The sequence below is a fragment of the Epinephelus moara genome, chromosome 23, assembly GCF_006386435.1.
Source record: "Epinephelus moara isolate mb chromosome 23, YSFRI_EMoa_1.0, whole genome shotgun sequence".
Classification (NCBI taxonomy): Eukaryota; Metazoa; Chordata; class Actinopteri; order Perciformes; family Serranidae; genus Epinephelus; species Epinephelus moara.
Genome location: NC_065528.1, coordinates 6,295,351 through 6,299,934, shown reverse-complemented (window position 1 = coordinate 6,299,934; position 4,584 = coordinate 6,295,351). Strand labels below are relative to the sequence as shown.

General features: G+C 38.1%; 2 protein-coding genes and 1 long non-coding RNA gene across 4 annotated transcripts in view; 2 read left to right on the top strand and 1 right to left on the bottom strand.

Annotated features, from left to right (window-relative positions):
- Positions 1-2,901, bottom strand: part of LOC126384748 (uncharacterized) — a 22,304-nt gene extending 19,403 nt beyond the window's left edge. For both annotated transcript variants that reach the window (XR_007569337.1, XR_007569338.1), the window contains exon 1: positions 2,668-2,901. This is a non-coding gene — a long non-coding RNA (uncharacterized LOC126384748). The remainder of the gene's footprint in view (positions 1-2,667) is intronic.
- The window catches only part of LOC126384742 (NXPE family member 3-like), a 105,454-nt gene that overhangs the window by 64,309 nt on the left and 36,561 nt on the right, over positions 1-4,584 (top strand). The window lies entirely within an intron of this gene.
- LOC126384739 (NXPE family member 3-like) overlaps positions 1,295-4,584 on the top strand; it is a 16,577-nt gene continuing 13,287 nt past the window's right edge. The window contains exon 1 of the mRNA XM_050035993.1: positions 1,295-1,588. The gene's annotated coding sequence lies outside the window, so the exon portion shown is untranslated. The remainder of the gene's footprint in view (positions 1,589-4,584) is intronic.

Below are 4,584 nucleotides of genomic sequence, written 5' to 3'. Positions count from 1 at the left end.
AGTCATGCGTTTACAGTTTTAATAAACTCAGTACTGTTTTTCAACACATATATTGTTTTGTCTTCATTCAATGTAGTTAGCACATATTGTTATTGCGCCATTGGTTTTGGCCTTGGTGCCCCACATTTTGGCCGTGATGCCCCAATAAATTTGTATTTATCTAAGGCCAAAGTGGCCTTGCCCTAAAAATATCTTAATTCCAGGCCTGGAATACCTACCTCAGAAAAATGTTATTCAACATTGATATTATTGTTAAAATTGTTCAAAAGCTGTAAGAGAAGACAAGAGACTAAAGTTTATTGTTTTTACGGTCAGTGTTAGGCTGTCAGCTGTTGCATTTAAGCTAAAAACAGGAGTGTTCCCTCTCTGCTGACCAGAGTTTATGTGCCTTGTGTCTCTTGTATCAGGCACAGTCATAGGTTTCGTTATTTAATGATATTTTTTTTTATCATTTATTTATAATTTTTGTTACTTTTCCTTTTGTATCAGGAAATAAGCACAATAAATCTTTATGTTGAAAAAAAAATCGTGAGAGAATCGTGATCTCAATTATAAGCTAAAAAAATCGTGATTCTCATTTTTTCCAGAATCGTGCAGCCCTACTAGCCGCACGAGTGCCGCCGCCGTCTTGTTTACAGAGAAGAAACACACACCTACCCGCTCGCTGCAGCGTCTCACTCACGAGACGCGTTCACAGACACTCGGGAAAACCAGCACTTTAAGTTAACGTTTCTGTTACATCTGCTGCTTGAATGTGTGTGTGTGTGTGTGTGTGTGTGTGTGTGTGGGTGTGGTGAGCAGAGTGGTTACAGGTGTGCTGGAGACAGAGCAGAGCACCACCAGCTGCATCTCATCCTGCAATGAACTGCCTACTTGTACACAGCCCTGCCACATCCACGCTGCCAGATCGTAGCCACTGTTAAGTCAGTATACAGCTCGACTCTAGCCTCTAGCTGAATTCCTGACTTAAACTTTGTCTGTAATCCTGTTTTCCTGTGTTTCCAGTATCCAACCTGCCTGCTCTGCTCTCCGGCCCGCTCTGCTCCACCTGCCCTCACCTCGGACGCTCCAGCCTACTCCCCACTCAACCTGCCCCCACCTCGGATGCTCTGGACCCATACCCCTTCACCCTTCCCATCCTCCCCTCCGGACTCACTCTGGACCCATACCCCTTCACCCTTCCCATCCTCCCCTCCGGACTCAGCCCCTCACCCAGAAAGGTAAATAAACCTTTTGGACTCAAACTGTTTCCACCCAGAAAGGTAAATAAACCTTTTGGACTCAAACTGTTTCACCGTCTGTCCGCACTTGGGTCCTTGCTGCTGCCCCGTAACAGTTTCACTAACACTCGGAAATATCAGTACTTCAACTTAACAGTACAAGAGCGTTCTTTTTTTTTTATTTCACATTTAGATTTACAAAACTCCTTTTGAGGAAACATGTTTGCATCTGAAACATAACAAGCTTACAACACATAAGTGAATAGGCTATGTATACATAGGCTACACATTTCCATTCTACGTGTAGATTCACTTGCTTTGGAAAGCAGAGCTAGAGGGATAAACAAACGTGGCACCACACCGGTAAGGTAAGACAACACATTTACATGTCGTTTTCTATATGTTCTCTGACATTTATCCTAACGATATGAAGCGGTCTTTGTGGCAAAAAAGCTTGTTTAGTGGACTAACTTTGCACTTGAAGGTATGCCCGTTCACTTACGTTTTAACAGGTCTGATGCTATGGCTGTATCTAGGCTAACGGCTAACATGCTAACTATTATTTCTATGTCACTAGTCACTTGAAACAAATTTAGGATGGTAGGAGACGGGTTGAAATAAACTGAAATTTCCCTTTAATTTTTAAAACAGACTATGGAGGGTTTGCTGTTCTTATGAATATGATATTTTTCCCATAATGAGAATTATGTTCACCATCTTGGATATCTTCTTTGACAGACCATCCATATAAATCATCACCTGAAACTTATTAAACAAAGAATTGTTGATCCCAATATTTAACCAACGATAAACATCTTGCCAAAAAAGCATTGTGACCGAACAAGAGAAGAATAAGTGTTCAATTGTTTTGTGTTCTGTCATACAGAATACACAAGGATCTACTTCGAAATTGAACCTTTTCCTTAGAGTTTCAGCAGCAGGATAAATATTGTTTATTATTTTAAACTGAATTTCTTTTGCTTTGGGTGAAATTGGCCATTTAAGATAGCTACAGTATGTCTCTGTTAACGTCACTTCAGTTATCTTTATTTTTGTTGATTTTTTTTATATCAGGGAATAGCTTCTCTTTCAACACAATTCCAACTAATTTGTTATTACATTTTCTTTCACCAATTTTCAATTCGCCGATTTTTAAATCAGGCAGTTTGACAGACACATTTGAGTGTGTAAGGATATTTTTTATCATGTACTTTAAGGGAAGTGGAATAGCTCTACAGATTTGATTAAACTCTCTATATGAACATTTTAAACTAAACTTTTCTATAAATCAATTAAATTGCAATTGCACTTTCCAAAAAGTGGCACTCTGGAACCCGTTTTCAAATCGTTGCGTTTTCAGGCACCCAAATATATATATATATATATATATATATATATATATATAATTTTTTTTTTATTAAAATCCGTGCCTTTAAAAGAGACTCACCTCGATGAGACGGCTTTTTGGCAGGTGGGAGGGTTTAAGGTATCAACAAGGTGAGATATAGCCTACCCTTGTGTATTACAGCTGTGACAATGATTCACGCTGCAGTGCTGTCTGTAACCACTGCCCTCAAAGGCATTACCAGGAAGTTGAGCAAACGGAACAAGCATTCCGGCAAGACAGGTTGGAGAATCAAATCTAAGAATTTATCACTGTGTTCTCTCGACATGATTCTCTGGTGAGGTAAGACACATTTTATGCTCAGTTAAAATATATTTAGAGTTTCTTCTCATGGACATGTTAAAACTTGCTATTAACCATTCTGATACTTTTATACTTCTGCTTTATGTTACCTGAAACTTCCGCTATGCATTTCAGAGAGAAATATTGTTTTTTGTACTCAATCACCTCTACTCCACTATTGTTACTGTATACTCACTGTATGCTGTACTGTTACTGTATATATACTGTTGATTAGGAGTTACATACAGTTAAAATGGATCTGTTTATAAAATCAGGCACTCAGAGCCTCATGTAGGTAAAAAGAAAAAAAATATTTGCATCAAAATATACATCAAATACCAAAAGGAAAAGTACTCATTATGCAGAATGGCCCATGTCAGAAATCTGTATATTATTATTGTATTACAATATATTAATACATTATGTGCATATCACTTTAATGTTGCAGCTGCCAAAGGTGGGGCTAATTTTAACTACTTTTTTATCTAAAGTAATACATCATATCTTATTTAATGATTATATGTTGTATTTTCTGAATCTGTAAAGAATAGAAACTATAACTTTAACATAAATTTTCAGTAAAAATTACAATTAGATTTTACATAATGAGTACTTTTACTTTTGATGCTTAAAGAGATAGTTTTGTTTATTTTTTCAAGTGGGGTTGTATGGGGTGCTTATCAATAGTGTATTACATACAGTAGATGTCAGTCGGCACGCCCCCAGTTTAGAGAAATAGGCTGGACTGGAGTGTGACACAGAAGCTAAGCAATGTACTGCTGTTGATGGGTGCAGCAACAAAAGGCATTTTAGCCGCCTGAAAAAAATCAATCTAAGTTTAGGTGTACGTTATATTGAGGGCATTTTCACTGCTCCACTTTGCAGCCAGGTGATTTTCTACTGGAAAACTAAGCCATTACAGTATATTGCTCTTTTCAAAGCCAGATTCCACTGAGAAAAACAGTAATTTAATATTGATGAACACAGAAGCTGCTGTTCTGCCACTGCCTCAAACTGTTATTTTGTTGGTGTTATTGTGTGACTTTGGTGTTTCAAAGGGTTAGTTCAGTTTCACCAAAGTCACCTAATGACACAAACTAATTATCTGATGGAAGTAGTGGTAGACCAGCAGCTCCCGTGTTCAGCTAGCTTAAGTGACTGTTTTTGTCAATGGAGTCCAGTGACTTTGTAAAAGTAAGATGGTGAAAATATTCTCTACTGCCTACTCCTTTGCTGCTTATGATAATTTTCTCAAACACAGGTTTACAAGCAGATACTTGAAATCCATTTATTTCCTTAAGTGTCTGGTGGTTCAGGGAAAATCTGCTGTTCCTGAAGCATGATACGTGTGTACTGTATTTGTTCCTGTGTCCTGAGTCCATTAGATCAGATCTGATTTCTCTTACATCTTCCGCATTTGTTGTCTTGGCAGAATTACATTTCAACAATGGTGAAAAACTGTAATCTGTGTAATGAGAAGGAAAACACTGTAAATGTGCAGCTTGTTGTGTGGTGTGGATCGCAGGAGTGTTATGCCCCTGAGAGAGGAGGAATAAGAAGCACATGGGTGAGAGTGATGTTCCCTTAGTGAGAACTTTACTGATACTTCACAAAAATATAACAATTGACAACATAGTAGAGGCCAGGGAGGACGAACAGTGATGCAGACGCTTTGTT